This window comes from Episyrphus balteatus, chromosome 1 (assembly GCF_945859705.1).
Source record: "Episyrphus balteatus chromosome 1, idEpiBalt1.1, whole genome shotgun sequence".
Classification (NCBI taxonomy): Eukaryota; Metazoa; Arthropoda; class Insecta; order Diptera; family Syrphidae; genus Episyrphus; species Episyrphus balteatus.
In genome coordinates this window covers 68,242,252-68,267,899 of record NC_079134.1, presented here as the reverse complement: position 1 = coordinate 68,267,899, position 25,648 = coordinate 68,242,252, and the positions used below count along the sequence as shown (strand labels likewise).

The window sequence follows — 25,648 nt, the reverse complement described above, 5'->3', positions numbered from 1 at the left end:
ATCAATTTTAATTTTTTCTGGTAATATTAATAAAATACTTTAATTTGCTATTTGAGGTTTTATGAAAAATATTATAAACGTTGAAAATATTAGCCTTTTTGTTTTATTTGGGGAGCACTGCTATTATTATGAACACAACTGTAGGTATTGCTGATCCGTACTCAATTTTATATTGGACAAATCAGGGAAATTCACACAGATAGGGTTAAACGGCACAATTGGCTTTTGTTCGCAAGAAGCTAACATTTTTCCAATCGGCCCTGAAAATGACTTTGGGCCAGTAGTTTGTCCATCTAAATATTGAACCAAATGACGCAATGGTAACTTATTGGCGTGTAGCTGGCACACAAGCCACTGTAATGGTCTCGAAAAACGCTTTTCCAGTGCAACGATAATACCATTTTTTCGCCCAGTGTTAATATTTGTACCGTCACATCCAATCGCTACCAAAGAATTTAAGTTTATTTGTTTCTTGTTAAGATATGAAAACATTTCTTCTTCAATAGCTTTAGATGATGTGCGATATGCACCGATTCTAGCATAATAGTATTATGTTCTATGTTCTTCGAATCTTACCCGCCGATAATTCTTTCTTCCATATTTTTCGTAACAAATTGTACGATCTCTTCTTCCGTCAAAAATTAAACCTTCTAAACAATCTACTTGTTGAGTTTCTAACAGTGTTTGTCTGCGTTTAGCTCTCTCCCGTCTTAATTTGTTATGGTCTATTACACAGTTCAACACGAAATTTGTGCTTGGGTTGTGACTATGAAATTATGATAGATATATTGATACTCATCTGGAATTTTTTTTTTTTTTATTTGCTTTTGAGGTCAGCAGAGCAATTTCCAGTTTTCAAGTCTTTTACAAAAATTGTCGTGCGTAATTTTGGCAAAAACTCGAGAAAGTCTTAACCGATTTGGCTGATTTTTGTTTTGTCTTCATTTATGTTGTTTTCATATTCATATTCAGAAAAAAAAAGGGAAATTTAAGAAGAAAACAGAAAAATTAAATCGAAATTCTCGTTCTGTTCGAATTTTTATCAAATGGGAGCTTGAGGCATCATTTGATACCTTCTATTTTCAATATTTATGGTGAAAGTTATTCACTCTGATGGTATTTTTACTATACAAAAATAACTGCTTACACAAATAACTGTATCCAAACTGTAGCCAAACAAGTTCATATTGAAATTCTTTATTTATTGAAAAGTCAAATTAATTTGAATTTTTTTTATTATTTTGTTGCATATACAGGGTGTCTTAAAAGTAATGGATTAAACGAAATGGGCTGATAGGCTAACTTAACCCTTTGCTTCCTAGTGGTTTCGCAGTGAAACCACACTCTTAATGTTTTTTATCTTTTTTGCTAGTTGTTTCACGACAAAACCAAATGGATGAGCATATAGTTTGATCATTCGTGTCATGTGGAGTGATTTTTTCAGGCTACGAATAAATATTATTAATTTGATGGTTTTTGAGAAAAACAAGTAAGTAAAGTGCATTATATACAAATATTGTTGTTTTTTTTTTTTGTTATTAAAAAAAAAGTTTGTGGAAATACACTCCTTTTCATCGGAATAGGTACACTACTTTTCAAATGTTCAGTATTCGTTTTATCCTTACAGTGTCGGAAAAACAATAATTTTTTGATGTCAAGTCATTGTTTAAGATGTTAGCAGAATCAGCAAAAAAAAAATAATTCAAAACGTGTGGTTATTTTTCTTGTTTCTCTATGGCAAAGCATTTCACATCGAAAAACTGAGTTATTTTTTTGTTTCATCAGAATAGGTACACATACAGAATGATGTGAAAGTGGTCCATGAAATGAATTTAAACCAAGTTCTTCTTAAAAATGTATTTTACTTATTTTATTTTTTGTATAGTGGCGTTTTTATTCATAAAAAAATAACAAAACTGTCAAGGAATTGCATTGTTAAATCTCTTTATGCAATCTATCTGAATCTCTTCCCTTAATTGTTAAATGGTGAGTTAGGAAATATTTTTGTCTTAAAATCGACTATAATAAATTTTATCAGTACGGGCTACCCATTGCCAAACATTTTCAACAAGGTTCAGGGTTGTTTTCTATGGCAGATAGTGAAGTACTTTCTTCCTCCCAATATTTTACAGAGCATTTTTTGTGGTAGGCGGCGTGGTCCTGTTGAAAAATTCAGTATACTGGTTCACAAATCTTAGAGAATTAAGGAAATTGTGACCATTCTTCACGTTTGAAATTCATTATTTGTATTATCGTAGTAGATTACTTTCATCCATGCCTTAAAACTTCTTTTTTAACTATGAAGTTGGTTTCTCCTTTCGCAGAATGTTAAACTGATAGTTTAACTCACCAAGGACTTCAAAATTAAATGTTCATTGATCCAGAAATAATAAGAAATACCACTCAACTTTTCATGTGGTAAGGGATTTCAAAAACCTTAAACGCATACAATTCTGTTCTCGGTGTAGTGATGGTGTCTTTTCAAAATCCAGCCATTTTAGAAGATTGGGACTAATGATCATTTTATTTACTGTCTTTAAATTACAAATAACAACTGTTTTTCACTTTTATTCTTGTAGTTAATCCACCAAAACTGGTAGCACATGTAAAAATTTACTCGCCTAAGAGTGTTTTTTTGCATTTTTTTACCACCATTAATTTTTTTAACCTCAAAATGTTTGTATCTGAAGTCTGGATAGAGCATATTCACAATTCGTAATTTTTGTCAACTATACCAGTACTGGTGCATCCTTCCTTTTTTTCTTAAGGTGTTTTCGCCAAAATTTAGCGATTTTAATCCACCCATGTTTTTTAAAATGGTAGTATGATTATTAAATCACTCTTAGGAAAATCCAGTTATTTGTTTTAATGGTAAATTTGCTCGAAATCCACAAAAACATTAAAGATTACAAGGGTGTACCTATTCTGATGAAGAAAAAAATAAGTTAATTTTTCCTCGAAAAAAAATTTACAAGAAAAACAATGCGAAAGTTATGGTCCATTTTGAAACAGATTTAGCCGTTACTTTTCCTAACATCTTAAACTATCAAAAAACAACAAAACATTGTTAGGTCACGCACCACTATTGGAGACAAACGATTAATGAACCTTTGAAAAGTTGTGTACCTATTCTGATGAAAAGGAGTGTACATGTTATGTAAACCATTTATCAACCTTTTTCTTTCTGGTTTAGCTGTGAAACCATTAGGAAACAACCATTTTTTTTTTGTTGTTTTTAGACAAAGAACAATATTGACATCTTCATCTAGAGGCCATGGATGGATGAACAGTTTCGAGAGTAGAGCGCAGAGAAGGTGACTAGATTGCACTCACATACGAAAAAATACATATTTTTGGTTTATTTTGTTCGATTTTTGAGGTTTTTATCGAAGTAGCTTAAATTTTTTTAGTTTTACTAACTCCTCTTATTACGTAAATACGGATTAACTAAAAAAAATAAAAATGTACACATTGGGATAAAAAATATTATGCAAAAGGGGGAACCACGTTTTTTGGAAATGTTGTATGTTTCCCTTTTTTGTACAATAAGTGCCTTCATTATTAAGAACACGCTTTTTAAACATGGTTCAATTTATTTTTGAGCTTGGTATAAACCTTAAATTACCATTAAGCTTTTTCAGCAGCTAATTTTGTACTGTTATAAGGTATTCTGCAACTTTTCTCTTGAGAAGCTCCAAACGACATTTTCTATGGAATTTATGCTTGGAAAATTGATAACAAGCTCAAAACTAAAATTGAACAATGTTTAAAAAGTGTGTTCTTAATAATGAAGGCACTTATTGTTCAAAAAAGGGAAACATACAACATTTCCAAAAAACGTGGTTCCCCTTTTGTATAATATTTTTTATCCCAATGTGTACATTTTTATTTTTTTTTAGTTAATCCGTATTTACGTAATAAGATGAGTTAATAAAACTAAAAAAATTTAAGCTACTTCGATAAAAACCTCAAAAATCGAACAAAATAAACCAAAAATATGTATTTTTTCATATGTGAGTGCAATCTAGTCACCTTCTCTGCGCTCTACTCGCGAAACTGTTCATCTCACAGAAAAATGTGTTAGGCATATGTTGTAGATAATTTCACGACCATCAATTTTTATATGACCTCTGATGAACTCCGATCAATAGGTCGCGAGATATTTGCGAAAAACTTTTCCTGACCTTTTGACCCCTATAACTCTTAACTGGATATTTATGTCGATTTTTTACATCTTCATAACAAAGCCGTCATTAAGCTGTATACCAAAATTCAGCCCAGTAGGAATTTTTCCGCAGATTGGGCTTAAAAATGACTAAAATGACTGGGCTAAAAGGAGGGATTCTTGAATCACTTTTTCTAACACCACTATAAGAAACTCCATATCGATCACATATTTCAGCTAGTTTTTCTAGGGTTTTCGGGGACGGATTTATTTAATTTAATTTTCTTGCAGGTTTTGGTTCATATATTTCCTCACATCCAGATAATGACTTTTCAGTCTCGGAATCAACTATCTTTTGAAATGTAGAACCAGAAGTTGACGGTTGAGACTCACTGAATGTTTGCTTCTTTTGCGATCTACGTATGTTTTCTTCGATCGTTTTGGTGGTATTAAATCAACTGGTCCAATCATCATGGCTCTAAGTGTCTTTTGGTCTTATTTTAAACAACGTTCATCTATCGGAATCTTCTTTTGTATTTCACATTTGCATTTAGTGAAATGTTTGCATTTGCACACAGCAATATCAAAGAGAAGATTCGATTTGTCTTTGAATTGATTAAAATTCTGTAGGTAAGATTTACTTTTTGTTTGTCTCTTATAATTTTTTAATAACTGTCTGTACTTACTGCTGTAAGAAACAATAAGCTGGTTTATCCTTTTTTCCGTAACGATTGGAATACACGAAGTTTTCCATACTTCGATTATAACTTGAACTACTTTATAAGCAATAGTTTTGGCTTGAAGCTCTGGTGCTTCATTTCATGTCGCACCCACTCGTAATGTTTTAAACATCTTGATATGTTAGTAACATACAAGTTTTTATTTTTTCAGGATATTTGTCTATTAACTTCATTTTTGTTGTTAATCTAGTTCTTACACTTTTAAAAGTCGCCATTTCAATTTTTTTTATTTACAAAATACACAACTTATAACTTAAAAGGTTTGATCGTCACTGTGACCTTCAGCTAGTAGTTCTAGTTAGTTAGTTTCCCCATTGCTTTGAAAGAGTTTTTAAAAAATACCGTTAATGAGACATCAACTCTTCATCACAATTAAATTTTAATTACCCTCCTTCACCTTGTCACCACCTCTCTTTCAAAGATGCACTTTGAGAAGTTAGAGTGACTGATACAAAAAACCAAAACATAAATTGTAGTAAAAAGTTGGTGTCTCACTAACGGTGAGATGCACTTTGAGAAGTGAGAGTGACTGATACAAAAAACCAAAACATAAATTGTAGTAAAAAGTTGGTGTCTCACTAACGGTGTTTTTTTAAAACTCTTTCTCTTTTCCACGATGTGCCTACTACCTAAAAGTTCATAAGAAAATGATTTTTATAAAGTACCTACTACTTTTTGTTTTCAATTGCTTCGTATGGAAACGAACTTAAAATTGATAACATTACAGAAAATTAAAAAAAAAAAATTTTAATTTTTTTTTAAATTTTGAGTTTGCAGATTAATTTTTCCAAAACAAGTAGATGATATTACTTGATTTAAAACATAAAATGCGGAAGGGATTTTTGGCTTTACAAAAAGATATATCCTGATATTGAAGGTGATTCCGTTATATTTTTTTTTGTTAAAAAAGTGCTTTAGTTCTGTAGCATGTATTTTAGTCAAAATTTCGTCTTCCTTTTTGAACTTTAGTTCACATTCCTTGCAATTTAATTTTTATATTGGTTTAAATGCTACATATCTAACAAAATATCTCATTGCTGCCAACTCTGTGGAAACATATGATTCCGAAATTATTTCCCTTTGCATCCTCATCATCCATATTTTCGTAAAAATTTAGGAAAATTCGGAAGTGATTTCACGAATTTCCGGTTCGTCATCAAAATTATTTATGTCAACTTCCTGCATTCTTACGGTTTCACTTAAGGCTTCCAGAGTAAGCATTTCATCTTCATCTTCTGAACAGTTAATAAACTTTGTAAATGAACAGAGATTAGTCGTCATTATTTGGCTACCAGAAAATTAACTTCATGAACAGATGGATTCTTTGTGTTCCCCCCTTTTGCTCTAATTTGCGAAATTAAGTTTTAAATAACATCTTGATTTAATCTTTTTGTTAAGAGAAAACAATACCTTCATTCTCAGAAAACATTTGTTCAGCCATTAGCAGGGTTGCTCTCAATGATTGTTCAAATCCATCAATCCAATACACCCGTGCCTTTTGTACTAACTTGATATTTTTGATATATTTTATGAATTCCTCAATAGAGTTATATATATGATTGTTCAATTTTATTTGTCGTACAGACTTCCGCTATTCATACAATCAAAAATCTTATCAATTTTTTGAAAGCATTTTGCTGTTGACCTAACTTTTTGATTTTCATTTTCTTTGAAATTGTCCGTTTCTTCTTGCTGAACACTTGAACAGCATATCGAACCCGCATCTTATCGAAACCTGAAGGATCGATATGCTTTTGGGTTAGCTTAGGACACATTTTTGTGGTATTTAATTTTTCAATTTCGTAGAGGCGCTTTACTGGACGAAAACTTACAATCCCGTCTGGTGTATCGAAATCCGAATTTATTAAAGATTCCTCATACTTTTTATGATATGCGGAATATCATAAAAAACAAAAATTTGCCTCATTAAAAATAAAGAATGGGATTTCTTTTGTCACAAAATTGAAAATAAAAAAAAACAAATGTAAACATAAATGCAAGAACAATCAAGTAAAAAATAAATAAATAAAACTAACAGTCAGTCTTCGAGTCACTTCTCTCACGGTCGGTTGATTAACCCTCTGTAGACACACCTCTTTTTTGTGACGTGATAGGCACACGGGTGCGAATTTGGTTTATACTTTTTCATGTCGCTAGAACTTTTTTCGGTCACAAAATTTATAGGGAATCAAGTATGAAATTGATGGAGAATATTCCGAGGAAATCGAATATTATATTCACAATTCCAAAAAAAAATATTTTCACCGTTATAAAGAGACTTTTTTGTGACCACTTTTTTGAAAAATCGTAATTTTTTTATTTTTGTCCTGCCAAATTCGCACCCGTGTGCCGACAGAGGGTTAAATCTTCACCGAAAAAAGATTATTCTGGAAATTTAATTATTGTCAAAGTATTAATCTTTCCCAGTTTATTAACAGTTTCAATGACTTTTCCGAGATTTTAAATGATCTCAAAAAAGAGTTCTCTTCCTTCAAAGTGTCTCAGTTAAATTCCCCACCTCGCAAATTAGCGAAAAAAATCATGTTTGACTCTTCGCCAAGTCAAATCGACAATAGCAATGTTTTAAATCGAGTAAATAGTGATATGCCTGGTGTCAATAACAATTTAACTGAAAATTCAGAAATGGAATTCATTTCAATCAATGACCCTTCATTAAATAATAATATTCCCGGACCTTCAAATAAAAATGGTTCGAAAAAAGCCGAGTTGTTGTGAGTAAAAAAAGAAACCCCCCAAAAAAAAAAAGAGAAATAAAAATTACTGGCACCGATACGTCAACAAATTTAAGTGCTATACCAAATATAAAATGGCTTCATCTATCTCGTTTTGCTAACACAACTACTTCAAAAACAAACATTCCTACAGATTCATTTAAATGTTTTATGTTAGTAAAAAAGGATGCAAATGTTTCTGAACTTAAATTCGTTACATTTAAATTGAGTGTGTCATATGAACATTTATCAACAGTCATGGACTCTTCGCTCTGGCCCATTCATGTTCAAGTTAAATATTTTTTAACTATGGACAGGAAAGAGAACACGCAAACCATACAACCCGAGCCTCCGAGTCTCTAACATCAGCCATACTTTGCCAAACACCAACTTCACCATATCGTCGTCATCATTATCACCTTCATCATCTTCGTCATCATCGCTATCTCCCAACACACCATTCTTAATAAGATGGACTCTTTCTGCTACATCATACACACCTTCAACACCATTGCTATTATCGTCGCCGCCGACACCGCCATCGCCACCGTCTCAGCCATCGCCACCACCGCACAGTGAGTACCGCCATAGGTCAAATATAAAAAAAGTAAATGTCAGTTTTTTTAAATCCAATGATTAAACAACGTTCTACAATCTACCATCCAACCAAAACCAAAAAAATGTTTGACGGTTACCCCTTTGTTCATTTCTAAATAGCCATTCAAAGTCGGTATATAAAAAAAGGTACAGTTTTCTTATCGCTGCAGTTACATATAAGGTGTGAACTTGCGATAGTGATAGCGGGTGTTAAAAAATTGTGAACAGTATTAAGTTGTTATGGATATTAAACGAGAAAGTTAATACTTCCTAAAAACATAAATTATATTGTTAAATAACATTAAGGCTAATTGTAATGGGGCTCGTTAGCGAAGCTCGAGAAAAAAAAAATTACAACGTAAAACTAAAAAAAATCCTTTTGCACTATTATTTTTATAAAAGACTGAACTAGAGGGTAGGGGTAAGGTGCTTGACTGACAGTCAGGTTCCATTTCCGGCATTAACAATTTTTTTTTTAATTTAAAAAAAAATTTGTTTTAACTTTTTTTATTTTTCTTCAAAATAACGAAAAATTTTAAAAACTGACTTGATGCATTTTTTGCAATAATAAATCATATAAAATGATAATACAGGCGTTTCATTAAAAAAAAAATGGTCATTATATTTTTGACCGCACTTTGTATGGGAGGGTACCCACTGTGCACCGTCACCATCGTCATCAACAGAAACTTCCCAGTGCAACAATGCATTACTCTTAACTAATGCTTCTGCTACTCATTTGCCTTCTCATTCTGATTCATATAATTTCCTTGGTTATTATCAAAACATTGGTGGAATGCGCACAAAAATGCAACAATTGCTGCTATCGTCATCATCTGAGCAATTTGATTTCTTTGCTTTTACCGAGACATGGCTAACCAAGAATCACAACAATGCAGAGATGTTCTCTGTGTTCGTAAATACAGATGTTCTGTATCCACTGGACATATAGATTTGTATAAAGAACATATAAATAACTATATTTCTAAGCTTAATAATAATCAGCATGTCATTTTAGTAGGTGATTTTAACTTGCCGAATTTAAATTGGGTATTTGACTCTGATGAAGGTTTTCTAGTTCCTTTTAATGTTAATAATGAGTGTGATTCTTTATTAATTGATTCGCTTTTAACTGTTAATTTGATTTAAATGAACAATTGCAAAAATAGTTTAAATAGAACACTCGATTTATTGTTTGCAGATAAAGACTTAAATTTTTCGTAAATAATTCTATTTTTCCAATGTTTCCAAACACTTTACATCACATTGCTTTGATTTTTGAATTTAAAATACTTAACTTTTTCAAACAAAAAATGCTCAATATAGATGGGCAATTCCATGGTAACTCACGTTACGTTCACAAAAATTTCCAACAAATAATTATTTTTTTTTTTTCAATTTTAATGTAAATTGATACGAAATTACTATCCATGAATGGAGCATAACTATTACTTTCATAATTAACTTAAAAAAATTGTCTTTATTTTTAAAATTGCTTGGGAAAAATAAAAGTTTGATGGTAACTCACGTTACAAAAATGGGACACGAATTTTAAGAGTCCGACAGTATGAAGTTTTTATGTGAAATTAAGAATCTTAATTTGTTCTCAATGAAGATTCCATACATACAAAATTACAAGCTTTTAATATGAGTGACAAAACCAAACATTTTTTCAATATTTCGAGGAAAAATTTTAAAATATTAAGGTAACTCACGTTACATTATTTTGGTAACTCATGTTACCTGCGATTTGTGGTTCCAAAAGTAAAGAAAAGATGCATTTTCACTCAAGTTTTTTTAAATCGAATAGTGTGTAACGAAGCTTGCTTAAATGTTAACTTATTTTAGCACTCACGAGGGGATATTGTCATCGTCACTATTAGACTCATCATATTTTCAGTGTGCTTGTTTTTCCGTCATTTTCATGTGAAATTCTTCTGTTGTTGGCAAGCTTATGCTATAAAAATGCTTTAAGATTATTAAACTCCCTGAATTTTATGTCTATCCATAAGGGAATACAACAAAGAATCTTTTCTTGCAACTTGCATAAAGAGTTGCCGTTTGTAAATAGTAATTTGCTAATAAAAAAAGTAAAAAAGACTGCATAATTTGTTCAAAATTCGTGTCCACTTTTTCATGGAATTACCCAGATATAATTTCTCCACAGCTAATTTCAGTAACATTGCGAGTTATATGAATAATAATCTAGCACTGCCTTCAACTTTTATTCAATCTTGTGAATTATCAAATTTTTACAACAATTTTCTTAGTTCTCTTAAGACGGCTATCGATCTATTCGTTCCTAAAACTAAATTGAAAAATGCTTCTAAGCCTCCTTGGTATAACGGTCGATTAATGAATTTATATAATAAAAAGAATAAAGCATACAAATGTTTACGAAAGTGTTCTTTAATTTAAGTGTTAGCATATCGGATGTGGAATTAGCTCTATGTGGTCTAACTGAAGACATTAATTCTGGTCCGGATGAAATTCCACCTATTGCACAGTGGGTACCCTCCCATACAAAGTGCGGTCAAAAATATAATGACCATTTTTTTTAATGAAACGCCTGTATTATCATTTTATATGATTTATTATTGCAAAAAAATGCATCAAGTCAGTTTTTACAATTTTTCCTTATTTTGAAGAAAAATAAAAAAAGTTAAAAAAAATCTTTTTTTTTATTTAAAAAAAAATTGTTAATGCCGGAAATGGAACCTGACTGTCAGTCGAGCACCTTACCCCTACCCTCTAGTTCAGTCTTTTATAAAAATATTAGTGCAAAAGGATTTTTTTTTAGTTTTACGTTGTAATTTTTTTTTCTCCGTGTAACGTCATTTAAACTTGTATTACTTGAAAAGGGGAAAAAAGGGGAAAAAACGGCGCTATTATTTCGAAAGGTAGGACAGTATTCTTCATTTGAGAACTAAAATTGTAGAGGGCACTCGAAGGCAAACCAACTAAATCTCCAATTTAATTAAAACTAATCTAAATAAAAATGATTAAAATTGCTTCGCTAACGAGCCCCATTACAATTAGCCTTAATGTTATTTAACAATATAATCTATGTTTTTAGGAAGTATTAACCTTCTCGTTTAATATTCATAACAACTTAATACTGTTCACAATTTTTTAACACCCGCTATCACTATCGCAAGTTCACACCTTATAACTGCAGCGATAAGAAAACTGTAACCGTCAAACTTTTTTTGGTTTTGGTTCGATGGGAGATTGTAGAACGTTGTTTTATCATTGGATTTAAAAAAAAACTGACATTTACTATTTTTATTTTTGACCTATGGCGGTACCCACTGTGTATTGTTTTGAAAAAATGTTCCGTCGCTCTGTCTAGAGTTTTGTGTTTTGTCTTTAATAGTTCGTTAAAATATGGTGCATTTTTGCCAGAATAGAAAACTTCCTATTCACAAATGTGGTCCAAAACAGGAAATCAGCAACTACCGACCCATAAGTAAATTGTCCTCAATACCTTAATTATTTGAGAAAATTGTTTGCGATAAACTGAATTTTTTATTAAAAGAAACCATATCCCCGTACCAACACGGTTTTGTATCCGGTAGATCAACTTCCACTAACCTAAATATTTTCACGAATTGTATTCTCAATTCATTAGAAAAGGGTTAGCAAGTGGACGTTATCTACACCGATTTTACAAAGGCGTTTGATAGGGTGCATCATAAAATTTTATTACAAAAATTAAAGAACATAGGTTTTCATTCCAACATGCTTAAATGGCTGACAGAATATCTTACAGGACGCAGCCAGATGGTTTCAATTGATTCGATTACCTCTCATCCCTTTTCTGTAACTTCCGGCGTTCCATAAGGGAGTCATTTCCTGATGTCCTTACTAACTCAACGTGTCTTATGTTTGCGGACGATTTAAAATTTTTTAAACGTGTAAAAAATTTAACAGACTGTACGCTTCTCCAAAATGATGTTAAAAATTTTATCAACTGGTGCAATATAAACCGATTAGCCCCAAACATATCCAAATGTCAATGTTTTTCGTTCACTCGTCGTTCGTTACCTATCGTTTACGATTATAATATGCATAATCATGTCCTTGAAAGACTTTCTATTAAAAAAGATCTTGGAGTAATTTTTGATTACAAGCTAAATTTTGTACATCATACAGAATTCATGGTGAACAAAGCCAACTCTATGTTGTGTTTTATTTTTCGTAATTCGTTTGGTCTTAAGGACCCATACACACTAAAAGCCCTTTATGTTGCGTATGTTAGATCGGTCCTGGAATATTGCTGCGTAGCGTGGAATCCTCATCCTCATTACAATGTTCATATTACAAGAATTGAAAATGTCCAAAAAAAATTTTCAAGATTTGTAGTACACAAACTAGGCTGGAACATTGAAATGCCTTCGTATAATGTAAGATGTCAGCTTATTGGTATACAGACATTAGAAAACCGCCGTAAGATGTTTGCTATAAATTTTGTCAGTGATATTTTATTTGTTATTGCTGATTGATATTTACGCTCCTTCTAGAGAACTAAGAATTCGAACCTTATTCCGTGAAAACGTTCATAGAGTAAATTATGCGTTTAATGAACCTATGACTCGCAGTGTTAGGGAGATTAATAATGTGTCAAATAATATAAATTTTAATTTCCATTTGAGTAGAAACTCATTCAAAAATATGTTAAACTTGTATTTTTTAACTAATTAAATAATGTTAATAAATTATAAAAATATAAACACTTACATATATCACAGTTGGGTATCAGGTACTTTAATTAAATTGCTATGCACAGTGCGTCGAGTGTATGGGGGATGTGGACAAAAATAGAATATGAATGATTTGTGTTCCTTTGAATAAGAATACCTTCAGAAACACATATTTATGGTATATTTCAAATAAATGATAAATTTCACAAAAAAATAATAAATATTTAGTTAATATCGAATTAGAGACAACTCTGCAGGTGAAATCCCTAAAAAAAAGTATTTGACATCAAGCGACGATAGTGATCTTGAAGATCTATTCCTGATCAAAAGAAAATTTGACTAATTTTACACAAACGGACGAGTTCCATATCCACAAAAATGTAAGTTTTTCTTTACGTGACAATTAACGATTTCATAAAACGTCGTAAATACAGTCGTATTGTCCAAAAAACGACAAAAGTGCTATTAAATTCCTCGATATTTTGGAACAAAATATTTGAAACATCAAGTTTTTTGTTTTACTTGAAACAAACACGTAAATCACCTTAATCTTTGAAAATTTTGCAATTTAAGCCTATTTTTCGAAAAAATCCTTGTTTTTAAGTGCTAAAAATGAGTCTACAAAAATGTAAATATTTGAAGATGAGCACGTATGAGCAAAAAAGGTGACCATGTGATTAAAGTAGAAATACAGGGTGTCCCAAAAGTAATGGATCAAACGAAATATGCTGATAGGCCAACTTAAGGGCTCTCAGAATTTGGTAACTTGTTCATCCCAAATCCTTACGGTTTTCGATTTAATGCAGTTTTTTTGAAATTTCAAAAAATCCCGACTTTGTATCAGTATTTTGCTTCCTCCGCTCATAATTGATTTTTGTTTTTTACAATTCTTCCACTAAAACATTGCCTAATAATAGGAAATAATTAATTAATCAAAATATTTTTATTTTCATACCCCATTTTGCTGCAAATTAATTAACAGTTCCATGTTTTATAAAAACTCAATTTCTTACTTTTATTTCAGAGCAGCGTCCCGAAAAAAATTTCTAGGGTGTGATACTGGTTTATTATTTTAAAAACTTGCCGTGTTATTGCAGTTTTCAAAAATGTATAAAAATTTCCAAAGTTGAAATTAGAACGAAAGTTATTACAGTGTAAATGCAACAAAACAGGGCTTTTCAGAGGAAAATAACAAACAAAAATCGAAACTTTTATTCAAAAAGAGATAAACAAACAACAGTCGAGAATATGTGTTTATTTTTCTTTGTTATTTTTCTCTGAAAAGCCCTGTTTTGTTGCATTTAAATTGTAATATCTATCGTTCTAATTTCAACTTTGGAAATTTTTATACATTTTTGAAAACTGGAATAACACGGCAAGTTTTTAAAATAATAAACCAGTATCACACCATACAAATTTTTTTCGGGATGCTGCTCTGAAATAAAAGTAAGAAATTGAGTTTTTATAAAACATGGAAATGTTAATTAATTTGCAGCAAAATGGGGTATGAAAATAAAAATATTTTGATTAATTAATTATTTCCTATTATTATGCAATGTTTTAGTGGAAGAATTGTAAAAAACAAAAATCGATTATGAGCGGAGGAAGCAAAATACTGATACAAAGTCGGGATATTTCGAAATTTCACAAAAACTGCATTAAATCGAAAACCGTAAGGATTTGGGATGAACAAGTTACCAAATTCTGAGAACCCTTAAGTTGGCTTATCAGCATATTTCGTTTGATCCATTACTTTTGGGACACCCTGTATAAGGGAACCTAGTGGCATACAAGATTCTGCTACAGCTTGCTACAGTCTAATATAAATTTAGTTTTTGAGTCACAAAAAACAGACTTTTTTAGGTTAAATTTTTTAAATACTAATTTCACTTTACAAAAACAAACTGAAACTGAAATCTGATCAGCAGATATTCATTTTGATAATTAACAAAAAAAAAAGTCAAGAACATTTGTTTTTGCTTTAAAAAAAATGATAAACTTCAATTTGAACCTAAGCTTGAATAATCAAAACACCATGAAAAGCACCACTAATCTTTTTGAATCTTGAATTTAAACAGTAAAAAACTGTGTTTTATTATTGTAGAATATGAGCCCTTCATGTTAAGCACCGGTTTTTCGTCATATAATGGACTTGATTTTTTTATTTTTGTCCTTTGTTTAATGCTATCGGTGTCTTCTTTTGTGTTCATCGTTCTCTTTATTTGTTATTTTTGTTACATTTTTGAAGTCCACCGTGTGTCCGCTTGTTGTTATGTGCTGTGAAAGCCCTGTTGTCTCTTTGGGCCTTACCAATATTGAATCGCTAAACATACGTTTAAGTATCGTCGGGTTAAATTTTACCGTCGCGTTAAATTGGGTGTATACTAATAATCAAAATAAACACGCGTTTAACTAATTGTGCTTCTATTACCAGATCTATTACATTTGTTGTCAAAATGACATCATTGAAGTGACATTTTATGCATGTAATGTAATAATGAACACAAACATAACTACAAAATACCTACATATCTTCATATATTTTTATTTTGGTTGTAAAAGTTAAAAAATGGAGCCCAAGCAAGGAAACCAAAAGTGCTTAAAAAAAAGTTCTTCTATCGTGTCGTGAAGTACGACGATGAAAATTTGCAGTTCTATTTCTTTTTAACTTGCTGAATACAATGGTGTAGCTGTGGCTTGTAGGACTGCCAAAATTTTACTGAGGGAAACAACAATGGCGTCAGCTGAGCATAAAGTTGAGAATTCTTGAACTTGCGCTACAAGCTACAGCCACAGCTACACCATTGTATTCAGGGGGTTAGTTTTCTTTTTCAGCCTTTTCTGAAAGTAATGAATATTTATTAATAAAAATATAAATATTTATAAACAATACATTTTTCCATTTTCTTATTTAATAAATTGCCGCCAATGTTATTAATTTTTCTCAACAACTCGTGACTTGACAAATATTTTTTTTTTTTTGCTGTCAAATGACAGTGCAAACCGTGCGTTTACATTTAACCGTGCGTTTATAGTTCAGTTTCCCAACTATAAAATTAACGTGGCGTTAACCCTTAACCTGACTATTAAATTGGTTATTGGTATGGAGAAATATTTAAAGCTCAGTTAAATATTTAACTGAGCTTTAAATTTGATTATTGGTAAGGCCCTTTATGTTTTCTTATATCAGCTTCGTGTTCCGCTAATCTCGTTGCTAAATTTCTTTTAGTTTGTACTATGTATACTAGATCACAGTTTACATTCTTTTTTCCATTGCATTTAATTTCATAAACATTATGTTGTTGTTGTTTTTGTATTTTTGATTTTGTGTTTGTAGATATTGGTTTGAACGTGAAATTTGATTTATGCACAAATGATATATTTTCTTTTTGTATAATTTGATGTAAGCTTCTGTTGTCAGTGAGCTTGGGCACATATGGTGCCGAGAAAAACTTTTTTGTATTGTTGTTGGATTTTGTTATTGTATTATTGTTGTTGTTATTGTTTAGGTTTGTTTTTATTTTTTCTGTTCTTGATTTAAAGAGGTTATTGATAATGTAGTTTGGGTAGTCATTTAGTTTTAGAATTGTTTTTATTCGCATTTTTTTATGTGGACCAAAACAGCCTAACAACAGTGGAAAACCTTTTTTAAATCCTCTCCAGTTATGTTAGTTTTACTTATAAAATAATTCAGGAAATATTTCAAATTTGAAAAAAGACCGCGTAACATAAAAAAACAGACTTGCTTTCCAATACAATTAGAGCGAATAAAGCCTGATTTTTCATATCCTTCTCCTACTCCTGTGTAGTGTACGTGTATTAGGGTAGAGTGATTTTATTTTTGTTTTTTATTTTCGAATTGGAATAGTCATAAAAAGTTGGGCTATTTATAAACGAGCAAAACTGTAGGGGAGAGTGGGGCACATTTGAACACTTTTTGCTTTCGCCACTGCTTGAACGAAATATGTTCGTTTTCTTGATTTGTAAAGTTTACTAACATTGAACAGTTACATTGAACTTTGATTTCAAAGAACATTTGGTTAGTTAAACAAATTATTTATATTGAATTTTGATGTTTTAAAAATATAGGCTCTCATGTTCAAAAGTGTTCCATGTATGGGGCAGTTTTGAACATGGAAGGGGCACTTTTGAACAGCAGTATTAGTTTCGTTGTAATGAATGAATAATACTTAACTTTTTATTAGTTTTTTAAAGAGAACATACAAAAACTCCAAATTGATTATTATATCATATTCAATTAACCAACAAATAATAAAAACTCAGAAAAAATAACATTAAAATTTAAACTATAGTTATCAGTTTATCACATTTATAAGTTCAAAAGAAAAACAAAAACCAAGAATAATTCATTTAAAATATATCTTAGAAAAATGGTATTCATACCTACCATTTATGCTTCTCCGAGTGAAATTGATTTATTTTCAATACATATAGATATATTTCTAGACATTAAATCCAAATGTTAACAAAGCGGATGTTCTTCATGTACCAGGAGCATTAATTGGTGTAGGTAGCTTGACTTTAGTTTCTATAACGCTTAAGCGGTATATAATCGAGTTCTCATGGAGAACAGTCTAGCAGAACTTGAAGAATTCAGGCATTTTTTTAAATCTTCAATTATGTTGTACATTAGACTGGGCAAAAAAAAAAAAATATTTTTTTTTTTGAAAGTTACTTCGAAAATCTTGTTCAGGATGATGAAAAAAAAATTTGGTGAAAATTTGAGCCGTTAAAAAAAAATTTAAGAGGTCTATCATCGGTGTTTTTTATTTTTATACATGATATGATGTTTTACAACAGAACTGCTAGACGATCAAAGTAAAAAAAAATTCTGTTCATTTTTTCTTATATAAAATTAAATTTCCTACAAAAAAGATCTTATTGAAAATTTTCGTCAGACGAGCCGTATTCGAGTAATTAAGCTTTTTAATTTCAATTTGACTGTTTCACTTTGGAATTTTGTGATGAGCAAATAAGTGAATAGAAAAATAAAACCACGGCTACAATCCGCTGTGGATTTGGGCCTCAACCAACAAGCTTCGCCAGCCAGCTCTATCCCTAGCTCGCTGCTTCCAGTTGCGCACGCCAAGTTGATTGAGGTCCCCTTCCACTTGGTTGCGCCACCTCAGACGAGGTCTTCCTCTACTGCGCCGTCCCTCTGGGTTGGAGTCGAAAACTTTCCGGGCCGGAGCATTGTTGTCCATGCGCTCAACGTGACCTAGCCATCTCAGGCACTGCACCTTCACTCTCTTGGCTAAGTTAGCGTCCTTGTACAACCCGTAAAGCTAGTTGTTATACCTTCTTCTCCAATCACCATCAATACACACGGGACCAAAAATCGCACGAAGAACTTTTCTCTCGAAACAATCCAAGATGTTTTCATCCGCCTTCGTTAAAGTCCATGCTTCTGCACCATATAGCAGGACTGGGATGATTAGGGTCTTGTATAGGGACACCTTAGTTGCTCGAGAGAGGGCTTTGCTGGTCAATTGCCTTCTCAAACCAAAGTAGCAGCGGTTGGCAAGAGTAATTCTCCGTTTGATTTCAGCGCTGATGTTGTTGTCCGTGTTTATGGCGGAGCCTAGGTAGACGAAGTCCTTTACTACCTCGAGTTATGGCTGTCGATGGTGACGTTTTGTCCAATGCGTCGGTGTTCTGTGTCCTTTTTTGACGACAGCATATACTTGGTTTGCCCTCATTGACCCTTAAACCCATTTTTGCCGCTTCCGTTTCAATGCTTACAAAAGCGTCATTGACATCACGCTGAGTTCTTCCGATTATGTCAATATCGTCGGCATATGCAAGCAGCTGAACGGACTTTTGAAAGATTGTGCCTCTGGTGTTGACGTTTGAGTTCTGTATAATTCTTTCAAGAACGATGTTAAAAAAATCGCATGACAGTGCGTCGCCTTGTCTAAAACCTTTTTCGACATCAAATGCTTCGGTTAGGTCTTTACCGACTCTGACGGAGCAGCGTGCATTCTCCATCGTCATCCTGCACAGCCGGACGAGCTTTGCAGGGATGCCAAAACTAGACATAGCTCTATTCAATTCATCTCTGTATATACTGTTATACGCGGCTTTAAAATCGATGAACAGGTGGTGGGTATCGATTTGTTGTTCCTGGTCACACTGATAAGGACCTATCAGGTTGTTGACGAACGGCTTCAGACGTTCACATAGTACGGCAGAGAGGATCTTATATGCGATGTTAAGGAGGCTGATTCCTCTGTAGTTGGCGCAGGTTAGAGGGTCTCCTTTCTTAAGGATCGGGCACACGATGCTGAGATTCCATTCTGTGGGCATGCTTTCCTCCGACCATATTCGGCAGATGAGCTAGTGCATACTCCTAACCAGGTCATCTCCTGCTGCTTTAAATAGTTCGGCAGCAAGGCCGTCAGCTCCAGCGGCTTTGTTTGACTTAAGCTTGGATATGACTTCCTTTACTTATTCCAGGTCGGGGGGACGGAAATGTTGGCCTTCATCGTCGATATTGAATGGTGCAATCTGTCTTTGGGCGGGGTTGGCTTCGTCATCGCCATTGTAGAGATTGCAGAAGTGATCTTTCCATATTCTCAGCATCGCTTGCGTCTCTACTACGATGTTTCCCTGTTGGTCTTTACAGGCTTCAGTTCTATAATTATACCCCTGAGATGTTCTTTTTACCTTCTGGTAAAACTTACGAACTTCATTCCTGTTATAGCATCCCTCTATTTCCACGATCGCTTCTTTCTCGTGTTGCCTCTTTTTTCTCCTGAGAAGCCGATGTTCCTCTGTTCTTTTCCGCTTGTAGAGCTCATTGGCAGCTCTGGTCCTTCTGTGCAGCGCCGCTTTGTATGCTTTCTGTTTAGCTGCATGTGCTTGACGGCATTCATCATCAAACCAGGGGTTTCGTTGTGGTGGCCTTGTGAAACCCAGCACTTCAGAGGCGGCATCTCTAATGGCTTCTTGGCAGTGCTGCCACTGGTTATCTATACTTGCTGCTGGCGGCGTAGGACTTCTTAAGAGGTTATTCGAGACGCGATCGGAATAGGACCTGGCAATCTCTTGCGATTGTAGTCGTCCGACGTTAAACTTCCTCACAGTATTTCCTTGTGTTGGCGATGGTCTGGAAATCCGCATCCGTACATTGGCTACAACCAGGTAGTGGTCAGAGTCAATGTTGGCTCCTCGGAACGTTCGGACGTCCATAATACTGGAGGAATGTCTAGCGTCCATCGCAATATGGTCAATCTGGTTGATGGTGGATTGATCTGGAGATTTCCATGTCCCTTTATGAATCTTGAGATGCGGGAAACGCGTACTTGCTATGACAACATTTTGCCCCGCAGCAAAGTCGACTAGCCTGAATCCGTTATCGGATGTTATCGGATGTGTTGTCGTGCAGGCTATGCTTTCCGACTGTGCTTCCAAAGATATCTTCTCTTCCTAGCTTTGCATTAAAATCACCCAGGACAATTTTAATGTCGTAGCTTGGGATTTGCTCGTAGGTTTTTTCGAGGAGCTCGTAGAAATTATCTTTGGTGGTATCGTCTTTCTCTTCCGTGGGGGCGTGAGCACATATCAGGCTTATGTTGGTGAATTTAGCCTTTATGCGGATCGTGGTGAGGCGCTCGTTGACACAGTTAAAACTCAGGACGTTCTGCCTGAGTCTGCCTCCGATGACAAATCCACATCCAAATGTGCCCTGTTGCCGGTTGCAGTCGCCGTAGTAGATATCGTGGGTCTTCAATTTTCTCTTGCCCGGCCCTTGCCATCTTATTTCTTGGATGGCAGTTATACATTCCTTATAGCAGTCGAGGGCCTCCGCTAGTTGTTCGGCTGCACGAGGTCTGTTAAGGGACCTAACATTCCACGTGCAGATTCGAAATTCGTTGTCCTTATTTCGTTTGCTAGGGTCGTCATCAGTAAATCCGTCCGTTTCCGAGGCTTGTCGTCGTTCCATAACTCCATCCTACTTCTGGTCGGGCAGTTACCCCGACGGACGAAGCCCCCAACCTGGAGGGCCAGGCCCTTTGATGACTCCAAGGACGAGAGGTTGGCTAAGCCGCTCCTTATAGACCTGTGCTCTGAATATGTCTGAGTAGCTCATATAAGGTGTTCACCAAGTAGTTCGGCCTTACTGGAACTGGTGACGCTACCGTTGATTCTAAAAAAGAATTCTTCCGCTACCGTCATTTGTTGGAAGTGCCTTGGTGGGAACACTCCTTCGTTGGGGGGGTAATTAGTAGCAACAGCCTACTCCGCTTCGACCTGTCGACCATGGGAGGCCCTTCTGCGAAAACAAGTTTCGCGATCGCATAGCTCTAAGCTTCATAGTAGTAGTCACCGTAAGCCCATCCGCCACGACAAGGCTTACCCCCATAGATGGGGGTTAACGGTTAAAGCAATTAATTTGCTGCCAAGGAACTTTTTATAGAACGTTTAAGTCCCTACAAGAAAACATCTTGCTAATTTGAAAATATTGAATTTTCAGTGAATTAGAAAATTTTGAAATTGAAAATTGATTTTTTAATTTTTTTCTCGATTTAAATCGTTAATAACTTCTTTAGAACTCAATTTAGGGAAAATTACTATAAGACCTTATTTGTAGAGAATTAAATTTCCTATAAGAATCTGTCGTGGTTTTATTTTTCTATTCACTTATTTGCTCATCACAAAATTCCTAAGTGAAACAGTCAAATTGAAAAAACACTTCGATTTAAAAAGCTTAATTACTCGAATACGGCTCGTCTGACGAAAATTTTCAATTAGATCTTTTTTGTAGGAAATTTAATTTTATATAAGAAAAAATGAACAGAATTTTTTTTTACTTTGATAGTCTAGCAGTTCTGTTGTAAAACATCATATCATGTATAAAAATAAAAAACACCGATGATAGACCTCTTAAATTTTTTTTTAACGGCTCAAATTTTCACCAAATTTTTTTTCATCATCCTGAACAAGATTTTCGAAGTAACTTTCAAAAAAAAAAAAATTTTTTTTTTGGCCCAGTCTATTGTACATATTAACATTTTTTATTTAATTTTGCACACAAATGCTAGTTTTATTATTTTTTTATAAGAACATTACGATTTATTAAATAAAACACATTCAAGTCTCCTTAAAATGTCTGATAGAAACTGCTCGGGGCGGTTTTGAACATGTTCAAAAGTGCCCCACTATACTTGTTCAAAACTGCCCCAACTGTTTCAACGACATAAAATGTTGAATAAATATTTAACATTATATTCATTAAAAAATTCACCGTGATTTAGTATAAAATTCATTAACCATTAACAAAAATTGTATTGCGTTCTGAAATCACGTACCAATTTTTTTTAAAACTCTAACAACTAAAAAACTGAAATAATGCAAAACCACTATAAAAATCACCTTCCACCTATAAATCTGAAAGTCAGCCAAGATAACGATGGAAAGTCATTGACATTTATGGATATCGTGTTGACGGGTACAAATATCGAAGTACTTCTAAAAAAGCTTGATACACTAAAATTTTATATGCAGTGTTCAAATGTGCCCCGTGTTCAAAACAGCCCCACTCTCCCCTATACTTAAAATGTTTAAATAATTTCATTTTGAGGTGCCCAAGCCATCTGAATGCTTAAAAAGGGGACTTTTTGACCTTTAAATTAAATTTTCTTTTAAATTCATATTTTACTGAGTTTGAATCATCTAAAAAATAATGAGAAAGAACACTTTTGAAATGGTACCATTGCACCATATGGTAAATTTTTGCATTTTTTTTAACCGCATATATATTTTATGCATCGTATGAGAATCAAAAATAATCAAAGAATTTACCATGAAATATTGAATTTTCATGCAAAACTTAAATTGCTTGCTTTCATTTTTTATTAAATTTTCATACAAATTAATGTTTTGAAGGAATGAGGTGCAAAAGTAAAAGTATGAATAATAATTGTACAGTTTGTGATAAAAGGATCAAATTAATAGGATTGTTAGTACAATATGTAACCCTCATTTTAAGATATTGGGCCACTTAATATTTCACCTATGAGGATGTTTATAACGATGCACAGAAAGCAATTTAAATGAAATTTTGTGAAGTTTGTGAATATTAGATGGCTCATGTACATCCTCATACACCCACATAATTATAAAGGGAGTCGATTTTTTTCGCTTTTAAACCATATAAAGGATATTTAATTTTTACTCCTTGCACGAATAAGATGACAAGTACTAACTGGATTGTTTGCCACCCCTTATTTTTATTTAATTCGTTAAACTTAATTTTAAAAATTATTTTTTGAATTTCTGGTGCGAAATAATTATAAAGGCACAGCTGATTTTCACATTAAAAGTGTGGTTTAGCGAGATCAAATGTAACCAAAAGTAAGCAAAACAGTTGGAAAATGAATTTAACCCATTATGAACATTTTATAAGTAAAATTGTCCGGTTATTTTTAAATAAGGCGTGAAAAAACCTTGACGCAGGCAGAAATGGGCAAAATTAAGGCTTACCCTTAAAATTGATTGTCCAACCGCGAAAAATCTGGAGGAGTAGAAAGGTCCGATTGTGTAATTGATAATTTAATTTACAAAGATGACAAGTATGGTTACCTAAAACGATCAGGACGGAAGCCTTTGGTCGAGAGAGAGCCAAAAGTGACAAAAAATGAAGTCATTTTCGTGAGAATTTGACAGCAAAGGAAGTTTTCGAGAAAATAAACTTGGTAGTGGAAGTACGACAAGTGCAGCAAATAATTAAGTCGGACTTAAGCCATTCCTACGAAAGAAAATGTGGAAAATCCGTACTCTTATCAAGGCATAAACTTTCCCGCCTTCGCCTCGGTGAAAAGTATAGATTCTGGGATGAAAAATGGAAAAACTGATGTGTACACCATCTAGGCTATCCAAATTAAACTTTTTCTCATTGGTGAACTCGAAAACTTCCTTTGCTGTCAAATTCTCACGAAAATGACTTCATTTTTTGTCACTTTTGGCTCTCTCGAACAAAGGCTTCCGTCCTGATCGTTTTAGCTAACCATACTTGTCATCTTTGTAAATTAAATTATCAATTACACAATCGGACCTTTCTACTCCTCCAGATTTTTCGCGGTTGGACAATCAATTTTAAGGGTAAGCCTTAATTTTGCCCATTTCTGCCTGCGTCAAGGTTTTTTCACGCCTTATTTAAAAATAACCGAACAATTTTACTTATAAAATGTTCATAATGGGTTAAATTCATTTTCCAACTGTTTTGCTTACTTTTGGCTACATTTGATCTCGCTAAACCACACTTTTAATGTGAAAATCAGCTGTGCCTTTATAATTATTTCGCACCAGAAATTTAACCCTAGATGGTTATGCTTCGTCGAATCGACGAACACATTTTTCAAATTTTGAAATTTCCCTAAAAACATCAGTAAATAATTTTAATTTTAAGTGAGGAAAACATTATGATATCTGTAAAAAATGTAAGTTTTTGTTTAGAAAATATGTTGAAAGGTTTTAATGCGAAATTTCAAAATCAAATCCACCATAGTTTGAGTAGAGCGTAGGTTTTAAGATGGGCTTCGTCGATTCGACGAAGGATAACTTTAGTGTGCGTTAAATAAGCATAACCTTCCAGGGTTAAAAAATAATTTTTAAAATTAAGTTTAACGAATTAAAAAAAAATAAGGGGTGGCAAACAATCCAGTTAGTACTTGTCATCTTATTCGTGCAAGGAGTAAAAATTAAATATCCTTTATATGGTTTAAAAGCGAAAGAAATCGACTGCCTTTATAATTATTTCGGTGGGTGTAGGTGAAATATTAAGTGGCCCAATATCTTAAAATGGACTTTTCATTTTACATCGAACACCTCAGAACTTTATGGGGACTTTTCACGAGTCGATTTTTGCCGTGCGGCGAAGCTTTTTGACTCGTGTGAACGTAAGTCACAGGCGACTAAAGTGACAATCCCCATAGAAAAATCTTAGTCGACCGACATATCGTGCGGCTTAAATCGACTCGTGAAAAGTCCCAATTAGTTTCATCAGCCGATTTATGTTTTGACATTTTTTACTCTTTTTAAGTTTCTTATTTAATGAATTTCGTGAAAAATCTCATATCTACCACACATATTTTGTATCCACAAATGACAAATCACTTTTCGCACACCAAACAATTTTTTTTTTCTTAAACAGCTGATTTCATTTTGATAACTACTCTGAATTCCTCCGCTCTGACAAAATACCCAGAGTTGTTCAGGGTGCGTACAGAGCGAACATCGAACACAGAGGAAATAACTCTGGTTGAAAAAGGAGCTAAAAAAAACGCTTGACAACGAATTCGGAGCGACCCAGAGTGCCTTAGAGCTCACAACGAAAAACCTAATACTTATAAAGGTATGTTGTTTTTGATTGGCCGTCCGGAAGCGTCCGGAATCATTCAGAAGCCTGCAAGTTTTTTATTCTCCTAGTAAAAAAACAAAAAAAAATTATTTGATTTTTCACCAATGCGGGTATTAAATTTCAGAATTGGGTGGAAGCGATTCAAACGATCAAAAACGACATTAATGTAGGTACCTAGTTGAAAAAGTTTTTGAAAAAATATTGTTCAAATTAAACAAACTATACCTACTCTTTAAATGTGTTTAAACAAAAAAGTCAGAGACAAAAGTAAACTTGTCAATTGAGAATAAATAACTTGAATATTCATTTTTATTTAAAGCCTTGTCGTG

The 25,648-nt window shown here is 33.2% G+C and overlaps 1 protein-coding gene across 3 annotated transcripts in view; it reads right to left on the bottom strand.

The window, feature by feature from the left end:
- The window catches only part of LOC129907621 (stress-activated protein kinase JNK), a 232,609-nt gene that overhangs the window by 101,180 nt on the left and 105,781 nt on the right, over window positions 1–25,648 (bottom strand). The window contains exon 1 of one of the 3 annotated variants that reach the window (XM_055983925.1): window positions 17,346–17,599. The exons of the other annotated variants lie outside the window; for them this stretch is intronic. The gene's annotated coding sequence lies outside the window, so the exon portion shown is untranslated. Of the gene's footprint in view, window positions 1–17,345; window positions 17,600–25,648 lie in introns of those variants that run through there. 3 annotated transcript variants of the gene reach the window in all.